At 42.0% G+C, this 13,986-nt stretch overlaps 1 long non-coding RNA gene across 1 annotated transcript; it reads right to left on the minus strand.

Moving 5' to 3' along the window:
- Positions 1 to 2,901: 2,901 nt before the first annotated feature.
- On the minus strand, positions 2,902 to 9,039 carry LOC142785670 (uncharacterized). The gene is made up of 2 exons (XR_012888980.1): positions 8,902 to 9,039; positions 2,902 to 3,083 (listed from the first exon to the last, which is right to left on the minus strand). It is a non-coding gene; the product is annotated as an uncharacterized LOC142785670 (long non-coding RNA).
- Positions 9,040 to 13,986: the final 4,947 nt, after the last annotated feature.

Consider the following 13,986-nt stretch of genomic DNA (forward strand, 5'->3'; position numbering starts at 1 on the left):
TAAATTCAATACACTTCATTTCGCGTCAAGAATTATGTTTTGAAGAAGTTGACTGGTTAAAAGTTGTTGATTGACAACTTGATGGGATCAGTGAACAATTTACTAGGCAGTTGTGACAATGACGTTGTTTGAAACATGTACAATACATAATACAGTAAACGTAATGTATATAAATACTTAATAAAATCGAGGTCAATGTAACAAACACTCCACAGATGAAAATAAACTGAACGACGTGCTGATATAAAAATTATAGACAATAGGTACATCACCAGAAAACAGTTAACAGTATACATAGGAAAGGAAAATACAATACTAGAGTTAAAGCTGAGAAAAAGAACGCAATATCACATTAGTTGAATAAAAAATGTGTTTGTTTCCGTACGTGACACACATCTCAAAATATACATCCATTAATTTCAACTTCCTGTAAACTCATTGAGCATATAATACATAAGCACATTTCAGACTTCCTAGATAAGCACAATATTTTGTCAGATTCACAACACGGATTCAGGAAAGGATTTTCTACTTGTACTCAGCTGGTAACAACAGTACATGATTTTGCGCTATCTATAAATTCCGGAAAACAGGTAGATGCAATTTTTATGGATTTTGCTAAAGCTTTCGATACGGTCTCACACAATAAATTACTCTTCAAACTTGATTTAATTCTTAAAAATACCCAGCTTCTAAACTGGATTTCTGGTTATCTTTTGAATCGAAAACAATACGTCTCTTTCAATGAACATTGTTCTCGTACAGTACCGGTTGACTCGGGAGTGCCCCAAGGCTCCGTGCTTGGGCCGCTCTTCTTTTTGTTGTTTATAAATGACATATCACATGATATACCTGTAAAAGTCAAGTTATATGCGGATGACTGCATTCTATACTCGGAAGTTGAAAACCATACCGACCAAATTCATTTAAACGACGCATTTCAAAAGGTCATTCGTTGGTGTGATAAATGGCAGATGTCAGTTAATTTTAAAAAGACTGTTTTCATGAAAATTTCCCACAAACGTACCCCTCTTCATTTTGCATATTCAGCCAATAATGTTTTTTGCAGGAGGTACAACACTACAAGTACCTTGGTCTTTGGATTTCGAATGACCTAAACTGGACAAGACATATTAATACTGTAATAAGCTCGTGCAATTACAAGCTATTTTATCTTAGACGAGCCCTCAAGCTTTCAACCCCCGCCGTTCGCCTTATTGCTTTTAATGCAATTGTTCAACCTTCTTTAGATTATGCTTCCATAATCTGGTACCCTCACACCAGAAAAAACATTAGCGAAATGGAAAAAATTCAAAAGAGAGCTGTTAGATTTATTTATAACAGTTTCGGCCGCACTTCAATAACACGTTTATTATCCAAAGCCAATCTTTCAACACCTACTCAAAGGAATAAAGTATTAAGATTGAAATTTTTCTTTCAGTTAGTTAAAGGTTATTATAAGTTAGACTTATCACACATACTTAATTTCTCCACGGGATATGCCACAAGACAGAGGCATTCCCTTACAATAACCCCATTCTCCACCCGTAATAACACGTTCAAATATTCATTTTTTCCGAGGACAATCATCGAATGGAATAACCTTAGTAATGAAGTTGTTTCCCAGTCTTCCTTGAATCTTTTTGCTGCGCAGCTCCAGCAGTGAGTGTCTGATATGTGATCCTGCTTTTTATTTCTATCACTGTAGCAATTCCCCACTCGTGACCAACTTGAATATAGCGCTGATTTCATTATATGCCCTTATGACTGTTCATTGCAAACCATTGTCTTTTTGTGTACATACCTCACCTGTTTTATATTTACTTGTTTGCCGATTTGTTAATTTAGCAAATGTGTATCCACCCTGCTAAAACCCTATGTTAGGGTTGCAGTATTCATAAATAAAATAAAAATAAATAAATACATCCGAAGTCAGCAACGAAGTTGTATGGACCTAATATCAATGTGCCTAAGTTTTGCGGTATACAATCTTTTTGATGAACTATTACTGTAGAAACAAGCAGTGCAAGGTTCGTATAAAAAGCTGCATATTACAACGTGAAGACTTACGGGCTATATGCTTGAATACTTTTAAAAAACAACAACGTCAGAGTTTTCTTTTTTTTTAATGAAAACCTGTTTACGTGACTGTACATATTTGAATCATAGGCGCATTTAGTTTGTATTGTTTTTGACCTTCCAGTTAAAGCGAGTCAATCAAGCATCACTGCTTCTATTTCTTAACGAAACATGTTTTGTTGCTAGACAAAAAATTGCACCAACGGCCCCTTTTAGAGTTGTTTTGGCAAAATACTACCACACGTGAAGATAATGTAGTGCAACCTAGCTTCACCGAGTGACGCCCATAACTTACGGAACTGCATAATTACCGATAGACAAGCAGAAGCTCGACTCGCGCCACCGCGAGAAAAGATACAAGGGGCCTGGAATCTTCATGAAGCACCCTACCGCAGCGGCATTGATTGAATTCGTCAGTAAGTCATTTAAAAAGATAAAAAGAAATATCACTGCATCTCACAGGTACCCAACATCCTATTTCAAGTGAAAGGTTGTCGTGAGGGTTCAAATATAAATGCGTAACATGGTACTGTCATGTTATAAGCACCACGCGCATTTGCCTCTAGGTGAACACCATATAATACATTTACTGTGTTGAATGCTGGTGGTTTTCTGGGTAACCCTGAGTAGTTCGACTCGGTGGAAGTTAGGGCTATTTTAATCACGTAGGTAACAATAACTCCGAAATTTTATTTTTATACATAATTTTTTGTTCTCTTTTGTTCGTGTGGTATGTTCACGTTCTCAACTAGATTGCTACAAATCTTAATCGCTGGCGGGAAACAAGGAGGAGGAAGAATTAAACAAAAAGGGCACTCTCTCTGTTTTTAAATACACTCTTTCTTCCTTTTCGTAGAAATATTTATTACTTTAAATGCCTGAAATTCATATAACTCGTTGTTGGCCAGTTCCACTGAGTGGGTATGAGCCGTAGTTGAGACATCATCATCGTCATCATCATCAAGGGCAGATAGTCCAAACAGGTGGGCATCAAGTTCACCACCCTGTTATGAAGGAAGAGAAGAAGAGATTAAGAGAAAGAAACTAGAATAAGAGAAAAAAAACTAATGTTTCCTCAACACTGCCGCGGTGTGTGCGAATCTGTAGGTTTTAAACACACTGTCAAAGTCCGCGTTGTTTTGCTAATCTGCGACGCATAGGACCACGAGCAGGAGGAATACAAAACTGCCAGCCTAAAGGAAACACTGGTTGCGGCGCTCGACCGCTGGCTTAGGCAACGAAACGGGTTTGATCATGGCCGTGGCGGTCGCATTTTTATGGAGGTGATCTGCTATTGGCCCAAATACTGTGCGATGTCAGGGCGTAATATAGAACACTAGGTGCTAGAATTTTCCGGAGCCTCTATATACTGCAGTGCGCTTGTATCGTGGTATTAGCACGTAAAACACCCCATATATCTGGTATCAGCAGTAGTGAGGCAAAAATTTCCAAGAAAGCGTAATATGCAAAACATGTTTTCTTTTAGCTACAGAGTAACAAAAAATAAAGTATGGAGGCTCGTAAAATTTACAACACCCTAAATATAGTAAGAGCTTGGCCAGAGCTAATGAGCAGGTTGCTTTCGGCACACAGAAAAGCGACCCTTCTATGTTACTCGCCCATCTACTTATTTTGTTTTCTGCTTGCTTCACTAGGCTTCCTATTACAGTGGCACTCTTCGCAGCAGATACCCCATTCCAGGGTCGTTAGAGTGAAGCGCATTTGGTGCGCTTGTTAACATCGAGGCCGGGAAACGTGCGAGCTAGTAGCCTATCCCCGTCGGCCCAGCCAACATCGTCGCAAACGTTTCGCCACGTTGATAGTTTATGCTTTATATATTGGGCTTGCGAAACGCGGTCTTTGCGAGGCGCCTCATTATAATACCGAGGCTACGCCTACTACGGAGTCTCCCTTTCATGAAGCAAGATGGGCACCTTGACACGACAGCAAATTTAAAGTTATTTAAACACAGAGAAACATGGAGAACAGAATTGCGCTGGTTTTGTTTTTTCTTGTTCGTTTACTGTGAGACAACAGATTCAGAACAATGTTAGGGGTCATCAACTATGCCATAGTTGCATAAAATTTGAGAGCCAGCCACGCATGCCATCTTTCCTGTCTTAAGTAACAAAGTGATAAGCCCCACATGAACGTAGGTAAGAAAAAGCCCATGGCCCGCAGTGGTGTAGTGGTTATCGTGCCAGTGGTATTCGTGAAAGTCGACCAACCCCAACTCGTCACGCGGGCCCGCCTGGCGCTTCAAGTCAGAAAGTTCCTGAAATAAGGGAACCTCTCACATTCACTCTTTGATCACCTAAGAAACGTTTTCTGTCTCTCACTCTCGCAGGGCTGAAGCATAAGGGCCGAAACTCGCGGGCTGAAGGTAATCATCGAATTTGCCGTTCTAAACGAAGTGGTGACAGTTAAAGGGCAGCCAGTGTAGCCTAAGGAGTACAAAATCATAGCTGTTGTGCAACATAATAAATAATCACTGCAAAAGGGGCGTGCGAACTTAGCGCTTTTCAGCGAGCCAATGCCGTCAAAAACTTTTTTGTTTCACAAGTGAAGCGAGGCTGCTGGTAACCTGCACGGCTTCTCGAGTTCGGTACACGAGTAGTACGTAATTCTTCCCGGTTATTTTTTTTTCGCTACAGGAAACAAGTGCAATTGAGGTCGTTCGCGTATGCATAGATAACTGAAAGTGCTGTTTCTGCGTTCATGCATTTTATGTAGGCAGTCTACTCTATATAGCGGACGCGCCAGGTGCGCCCGTACAGAGACGCCTCGCTAGCGGTGAGCTATAGCGTCTTTTCCACTAACTCGCGTCAGTGTCGCTCAGCGTTATGTCGCAAAACAAAGTGTGTGGACTGCGACATTTTACGCCTGGCAAGGCATTGCTGATCGTGCGTATCGTGAATCAGTTCAGCTGTGGCAGTACTTGGTGACCGTAAGAGTGCTCACGTAGCTAATGAAAACGATGATGAGTATAGTAATGACAGCGCACAAAAGCTTCGCCATATTTGGTGGAAGCTGGCAACAGCGGTCCAATCCTAAAACGGCAGTTAATAGGCGCCCTATCTACTGCCACCTCGCAGTGCTCGTGCTGCACATATTGAACCCACACATGGACGCAGCGCCACTGTGACGCATCCCCGTTGGTAGTCCGCGTGGTATCAACAACGATGATGCGTCATGTCCGAACACCATGCTTCTTAGAGGGTCAATGTGAGAGGCAACATTAGGAAACATGAGTAGGGCATCTCGGTGCTGGTATCAAGGTGCCTAATGTGAAATAGTGTTGGGAGTATAAATGAATGCCTTCTAAATGTGACCTTGCAAGCTCCCTTATCTTGAGGAATGCAAGACACTGCCTTATGAATATCAACACAACTCAAGGAATTTCCACTGATGGCTACCACATTTAGGCAGCACTAACTTGGTACTCTCTCATGTGAACGAATAGCGAGAGCGTAAGCTAGCCAAACGGGGAGAGCAGATAATGACGAGTGGATATGGAGGTGAACGTCTTAATCAGGCCCATTTCATTGGCCTTGAAAAAAAAAACCTACAGGCAGTGGTAGTTCTTGTCTTCGTAGTTGGTCAACCTTATTTGCCTTCTTGCTCATTCGGAGAAAACGGTCGATCTACATTATTTTGCCCATCACTAACAGTGCGCCGCTTAGTATATATACTGAAATGTCAGCATTTTGACAGAAGTCTGTCTGACTGCGTAGAGGATTACGGTAATAAAATTACCTCCAGTGACAATTAATCTTTCGAAAACCCGACGCCTCGAGACCAGCTTGATCCCTTCCTGAGGGGTAACTCTGATGGCCGGGGAAGCGTGCAGGTGCCTTGTTGTAGTGTCTTAGGCTCACTTTTTCTCTTTCCCTCACGTTTCGGAGGCCGTGCACTTATATAGAAGGCATTGTTCCCAGGTGCCGGTTCATGGTTGACTGTGTGTTGTATTTCCAGGGTTCGAGCAGGAGCCTCCTTTCCAGATTATTTTCCATTTCTGTGGCAGAAGCGCCGTCGAAGTCAATCTGACAATTGTGCTTCTGACAATGCTCTGCAAGGCCACTGCGTTGCACTTCCATCTGCTGGACGCCGTTCCTGCGCTAGCGTATTCTTTCCGTAAAGCAGTTAGTCTCACCTATGTGGCTTTGAGGACATTCCGCACCCGACATTTTGTATACCACGCCTTGGTGTTGCACCCTGGCAGAGCTGCTCACTAGTTCGCGGGAGCCTACAAAAATGATTATTACCACGGCCGAAAGATCGACCATCCAGGGATCAACACAAGCGTTTTGTTACGCAACCTCCTGGCGAGTGTGCACAACAGATATACGTCTTCCAGTGCGTGTTTGTGTTACTGCAAACTTTGAACTGCGTCGCTTTTCATCTACTAAAGGTGTATTACTCTTTTTTTTCCAAACCAAAATGAGTTATACCCGAAAGTAGCCTGCAACATTCATATCAGGCTCATTTCACAGTTTGAGTTCCGGTAAATGCGTAAATAGTTCAGTCCTCAAGATAGCGGACTGCCTTAATTTCTCGTGTAAAGTGAGTATCAGTGATCAGATACGCCTTCCAATTCCTGCCACCCTTTCAATCTCATATTCTCAGCCATGCTATGGGCTCACGTGAACAATTGCACAGCCGAGCACACTTCAAATGTTTACATTGCTCAAATGTTCGCTCTCGAACAATGTTTATCAGTGATTTTGTGTCGCGTTTGACCTTTTTATTTCTTTTTTGTTCCTGGATTTCGCCAAAAGAATATACCACCAAAATTGTTGTCTGCGTGTCGAAGGCGGATTCAGCGTTATTCGCACAGGTGGCATTCTGGCCGACGAAGGTATCCATCAGGCTATAGCTTGTGAACACTAGGTGCGCTTCTCGACTAGCGTGTTGCTAAACTTTGGAACATACATTGCTATCTACTGATGTAATTTCATATACACTATTCAACCATGCGCTAAAGTCCATGCAGACTTCTGAGTTGACAGCTCGCCAGTACCAGCAGGGTATTTCAATCGGTGGAGCTTAGTCTTCAACATCACGCATGGGAAGGATAAAACGGAAAATTGCTAAGTCGATAGTCGTGCAATCATGAACAATGTTTAAGCGCACACATTGGAGTGATGAAAAGAGCCAGGAAACTGCGCGGAGACGAAGCGGTATCACGAGCAGGCAGGAACTGCTGAATGTCGCCCGAGAAAGCGCGAATCAATAACGACTACGGAAGAGTAGCGATAACGCCAATGTACTGTGGCATATTCCGAAAACGCAATTCATGCAATAAAAAACATATTGCATACTGTTTCTCTCTCTCTTTCTCTCTCTCTGTGTGTGTGTGTGCGTGTGTGTGTGTGTGCGTGTGCGTGTGCTTGTGTGTGTGTGTGTGTGTGCGTGTGCTTGTGTGTGTGCGTGTGCTTGTGTGTGTGTGTGTGTGTGTGTGTGTGTGGTTGTGTGTGCGCGCGCGCGTTTTTCACCACTCACTGTTTAGGCACGCCAACATTTCGCACCTGCATTCTTAGAGGTGATCAGGGTTGAAACATAAACTTTGTGTATCGAGTTAAAAAAATCATGATAGATATGACCTTTCCAGAATACTTCAACTTTCTTTGGAACGTAGCTATGTTACACGTGAAAAAACCTGTTGCGCGGAGTCACAAAGAACATTCTTCATTCATCTGTGTAAGCTCATATAAGCTCATATTACTCTTCGCTGACAGTTGTTGCGCAAGTTCATACTTTACACATGGAAATGAGTATCATAATTATTGAACAATGGGCTAACAAAAGCAAATACAAAGTACAACAGCAAATGGCAAATTTTGGTTGATCTTTGCTACACATTTTGCTACTTGGCCACAAAAGCAAATATCAGTTTAGCAAGAGAAGACACCTCTCATAGAATGTCCCTTAGTCTTCAGAGGCAGTTGATAATCTTCGTTTAGGTAGTGAACACGCAAGTGTTTTCAAACTTTCCTTGTATATCTTGAACTAGTTTTTGAATACGTATATTGTCAATGCTGAATGTAATTGCGATAGGTGTATAGTGTTCATAAAAGACTGAAATTTCTAGCAATGAGTAGATAACTACAAAAATACCTGATTCATGATATAAAAACAGAGAGATGCCTAGTGTAATTGATAAATAATTTATTGCACATTGAAGGGCAAGGAACATTGTGGCAGACGTCGTGCCTGGTAGATGTGAATGTCGTGCGACGAAATCATCTCTTTTTGTCACAGCGTTTCACCAAGAACTGTGTCTTTTTATTTCGATAGCAATTATATGGACACTCTTAGCTGGATTGAGCCACAAATTGCCCCCCCCCCCCCGTGGTGGTCTAGTGGCTAAGGTACTCGGCTGCTGACCCGCACGTCGCAGGATCGGATCCCGGCTGCGGCGGCTGCATTTCCGATGGAGGCGGAAATGTTGTAGGCCAGTGTGCTCAGATTTGGGTGCACGTTAAAGAACCCCAGGTGGTCAAAATTTCCGGAGCCCTCCACTATGGCGTCTCTCATAATCATATGGTAGTTTTTGGACGTTAAACCCCACAGATCAGTAAATCAATATAGATTTAGCCACCGGCGTCGGCAGGCGTCGGTGTTAAAGTCATGTGCCATATATGTATAGGTGTCAATATACATGAAAGTGTAAGAAAGAAAAAATATCCAAGAAAAAAAGACTCTGGCGCATGGAATCGAACGTGCGACCTCCACGCCCTGAATGCGAGGTGTTAATCATTGAGACACCGAGAAGTACCTCCTTAGAGTTTAAACGACAACCTATTGATATCTACCACTTACCGCTGTTGGCTGGCATATCGGGAGTAACTATCGTGTTTTAAGCATTATCAGCAAGAAGGCGCAGTGAGCACGCGGTGGCTCTCATCTCTCATGCGTCCTTTGACCCGCGTAGAGAATAAGGGAGTGTACGCTCGATCGTGTGCCCTTATATTGCAGTGGGAGAATCGTACGTCTTGGCTAGCCTTTGAGTTTTGTCAGAACAATTCTCATGTAGTTACCGGGCGCCTAAAGGTCACTGCAATCGTTCCACTGCCTTCATTTGCAAAAAGGGCGTGCTTTTGAAACACAGCGAAGTAACAGCTGAGGTGATCATTCACGTTACTCTGTACCTGCGAGTACATTTTATTCGTTTTTGTGTCTGAGAAACGCGGGGCACGTTTCTATCTGCTTGCCCTTCGGTTCGTGACCTTCCAATTGGTTGCTAGCGTGTTCATTGCTTCGCGTTTGCGGCAAAGCTGGGACTTTTTTTTTATTTCTTCAAATCTGTTCGGTGAGTACTTGTCATTACGAGTATATTAAAAGTAGCCTATTTTTTCTCTTTTTTCGCTGATTCACTTGACGCTGGTGCAGTGCCTATCAAAAGTAACGCTCGCTGACTTATTTCTACAGGGCCAATGAATGCTACGCGATCACTTCCCGAGTCGTGATAGCGCATATAAAATGCTCACTACATTCCTATAAGAGCCCGTAGCCAACACTTCTACCACCATTAACTAAGAAGAAACTACAACCACAACTGATGCTAGGACACAATCCACAAAAAACGCACATTTATATGATTGCATCTATTTTTGGTGTGTGTCGTGTTCTTTTGGGTTTGTTCGTATGTCACAGCCTGTCTTACTGTTTGTTTAGCTGTGAGACGTCTACCTTCAATTCGTCAAGTCTAAGTCTTCTTAATTGTTTGTTTCACGTAAAATACAGCCTACTTTAATTACAAGCAATTTTATATTGTTTCTGCATTTTTATAAATGAACGACATGGAAAACTTTATTGAGAGGCGAGCAAATGTTGGTGGGATGCGCATGGTCCTCCCTTGGTGATGGCCATGAATCCTTGAACCATAGCGGCAGCCTTGGCCTTTAAGCAGTCCAGCATTGATCCTCGGAGGAGCAGCTGAATGAAGGCGCCTCTGAACAACCTGGCGATGAGTAACTGTTCACCCACTTCTGTACTTTCACCCCGCCATTCCCACTGCACATGCTCTAGGGTATCCTTTACCTCACAGACAATGCATTTATTTGACGGGTACAGTTCGAGGTAGACGTGCGTTAGAATCATCGCGCTTGAATAAGTTCTAGTATGTTAGCGCCACCATGCGACCAAGCATTTCTAGCCTAGCTTCTGATAAGGTGGGGAAAATTTCTAACTTTCACTCCTTAATGCTTTGTAATAAAGGGTGAAATTTGTCGTGTCCTTTTCCCCTTTCAGTCTCTTTCGCTCAAGCTACCCGGGAGAAAGCTGGCTTAGTGCTGTGACGACTTGGTCCTTAAGCCATTGAGCTGCCTCACCGTTACATTCCCATGATTCGTCGTTCGAGATGTGGAAAGGTGTCCGTACTCGTAAGCCAACTGGCGTATGAGTTAGATCCGCAAGGCTTCGGGAGCGACTCGGCTGTTAGCCAAGTCTCTGACTGCTTTTTGCGAGAAGATGAATATCATTTCTTCCTTTGTCTACCTTATGGCTAGTGCAATGGCCACCTCTTCTGCCGCGTTGATCTCTTCCGTGCACGCTTGCCTTGACGCTGGCCTTACATTTCTTCAGACTGCCAACAATAACAGCGGCGAAGCCTCGTCGGCATTTACAACTTGCTGCGTCTCCAAAACTGCGGTTTGCCGTTTCAGGATTTTTTTTTCTGTTTTTCCTGTGTTTGTGTTGGACGAAAAGTTATCTTGTTCCAAATGAAATTCAGAAATGTACATTGACTTCCTCAGAGTGTCATCAAGATATGAGCTCCCACTCTTATTCGTTTTACACTTCCGCTCCCCAGTGGTAGATATACTGTGTCCCAAGTAAGGGTGTTGTCAGTAATACATTTCACAGGCTGCGCCGGGCACAGTTTTAATGTGAAGTGGGAGTCAGGCAGGCAGATTTAGCCAATTATAATTTTGTGTACCATGTGTCATGGTGCAAGAAATGTTGGGGAGAGTGTGAGGGTACCAGCTCTGTGTGCCACTCCCTGGCCAGGCCACTGATTACAACGTAACTACTATAGCTACGTGGGCTCAAAATCGTAGCCAGATAGATGAATAGATAGACAGATAGATAGATAGATAGAATTATAGATAGATAGATAGATAGATAGATAGATAGAAGATAGATAGATAGATAGATAGATAGATGTATTCATTGTGTGGCACGGAGATGGGTAAATCAAAATTAACCAAGTATGCGTAATATGGCGAGAAAATATGCAGACACGCAGATGCGTAGCTGTATTTTCAAGTACGACTACTGTTCGCTGATTCAATTGGTAACGCACATTAATATTTCAATGTAGTTGACCATGGCTGCATGACAACATTCTAACATAGTTTGATTCATTTTTATGTGATTGCATGCACAATGGGAAGAGTGGAAGACCTTCGCTAATGCACTGCAACATTTAGTTGTGCCAGTTTAATCAATCGCTACTGTGTGTTGTATATTCTGTGCGTTCAATCGTCAACGAAATATTGACTGCTAAAAGATGCAGTCACCTATGTGATTGCAATGTCCTGCCCTCTTATCTCGGCACAATATTTGCTCAACAAAAAGATCAGTCTCTTGTATAACTCAGTCGTAATTGGTGTGTAAAAGGAATATGAATTCTGTGTCGTTTACTTACCTTTGGTAGGTTGATAGGCAGATTTGCAAAACTTTAATTTTGAAACTACTAAATTAAAAGAAGATTACAAGAATAAGATAATTTCCCGAACACGCTATGTAGTTGTCTGGTGTTGAAGTCCCTATCTGTACATAATTTTCAAGCGAATTGCAACAAGTTGCGTGCCACGCGCAACCGCTTAGTCATCTTTTACAGGCGCCACTTTCTTATACAATACACAATAGTACAGTAGGATTTCTTTTATACCACGTTTCTGAAGTGGAATTTGTGGTCAGCCTAAACGAATGTATCAGATGCTGCTGCGGTACACTCTTAAAAAAGTCTACACATCCGGAGGTGCCCCTGCTTTTCTTAGTACAGAAATGTATCGTCTCCCTTCCACCTTATTGGTAATTGCTAGTCGTTGTAAGGCTCATCGTCAATGGCTGTTTCTGTAGAGTTCTACGAGAATTTTTTTCAGCTAGAAAGTTAGTGTTAACCTACTGTGGGCATTCATTTGCACCTTTAGAATTTAGAGCTATTGTGGCGTGTGATGTGTGAGATCAAGTTATTTCAAAAGAGGAGTTTGTTAGAATAACATACCATGGAAAAATAAGTTTTATTCATGGTATGTTACACTAACACACACAAGGCTACTGGAGTATGCTTCGAACACTGCCGGCGTCGATTGGTGCAGTTGAGAAAATAGTCGCAGGCAAACTACATGCAATCAATTTTTTCGGCGTGGGTCGAAAGGGTGTCACTCTCACTGAGATAGCGCGCTGAAAATTTTGCTACCGATGCCTTTTTGTCTTTTTTTACTAAAGCAAACACATGTGCTGGATCCAAAAGATCTAGAAACAAAGTTCACTTTCTACGCCCGGTTGTCTTCTGCGGCAAGTATTGATACTGAAAAAAGACTAGAACAGCCTCCAGGAAGGTTACCTTCCATCAGTCGAGTGAAACGCGACCTATAGCTACCGGGAACACTGCTTGTAGGGCACTTGCGCTATGCTAGTTAATGAAGCACGTTAGAACGAAATATCAGAATAAATGTCCTTGCGAACGAGAACTCGCTGATGTGAGCCACATAGGTGCTGCTTTTTCTTTTCTATTTTTATTTACACTGGAGTATAAAGCAGACACTTTCACTAGCTGGTGTGAAACATTCATATTTATTCATAAGAAAGGCACATCAGTGTACAAAAGAAAATACATGAAGAATAAAATACAATGCATAAAGGGGAAACAATAGGGCCCAGAAAATGAAAAAGAAACACAACGAATTTTAGAAGCAAGCAACAACTATAAAATGCAAATTGTACCAGAGCGAGCTGAATAAACACAAAAGAGAATAAAATTTTCAGGAGAAAATTTTCCGGACAGATAATTGAGCTGAGCATGTTTATGCAATAAATAGGAATGAATAATAATATAAATGTATATTTATTGGTGCTAACGAGCTACTGCAAGTATTTTTCAAAGAAAGCTTGTCTTGTGTTACAATTTTTTAGGTCAGGTTATTTCAATCAACAATAGTTCTAGGAGTTTCAGTGAAATAGAAATAAAATTTGGCATCTCTAAAGCTTCGCCTTTAGGAGTTGAACACGATAGGGATATTCTGTCCCGTGCGTATTTCAAATAAACACCCATTCCCGTCTTTTGGCGACACCGCGTTGTACCTTCAAAGCGCGACAGCTTCTTCAGAAACTTTATCTTCCGCATCGCCTCGCTGAGTAATCGCTAAAGCCCCTGTAACTTTTGTACCGTCTTTTTCACCATTACTACAACTCAACAAGAAAATAGTTGACAGCAGTACCAATCGCTGGTCTTTTGTTAATAAATTTGCTGATGCATGCCCATTTATACACAACCTCAGCAAAAGTGAACCCCTCACTGTTAAAAAACATTCTGGACAAAAAATAGGGTGTATTTGGTATTCCCAGACTTTGCATACAGGATTTCCCAAGCGAACATTACACTGAAGTACTCTTGTAGTTAGCTCAGAAGCCTTGCCTTTTTCTATGCAACACATAAATGCGAAACAGAAGATTCGTCATGCATCTGAACGAAAGTGCAAGCAAAGAAGCAAAGAAGCAATATTGAAAGGTCTTCTTTTGTGATTCCTGCAATGCGACCTTTAGTCTCCGCACTTTGAAAGTTAGATTTTACCGTAGGTATTAAAACGGTATGAAGTATACATTTGGAGAAATAAAAAAAATGAAGCGAGTACTTACCGCACACGTCAAGCAGAAGCCCCAATAGAAGTTCAGGTTGAA

Source organism: Rhipicephalus microplus, chromosome 2, assembly GCF_043290135.1.
Source record: "Rhipicephalus microplus isolate Deutch F79 chromosome 2, USDA_Rmic, whole genome shotgun sequence".
Classification (NCBI taxonomy): domain Eukaryota; kingdom Metazoa; phylum Arthropoda; class Arachnida; order Ixodida; family Ixodidae; genus Rhipicephalus; species Rhipicephalus microplus.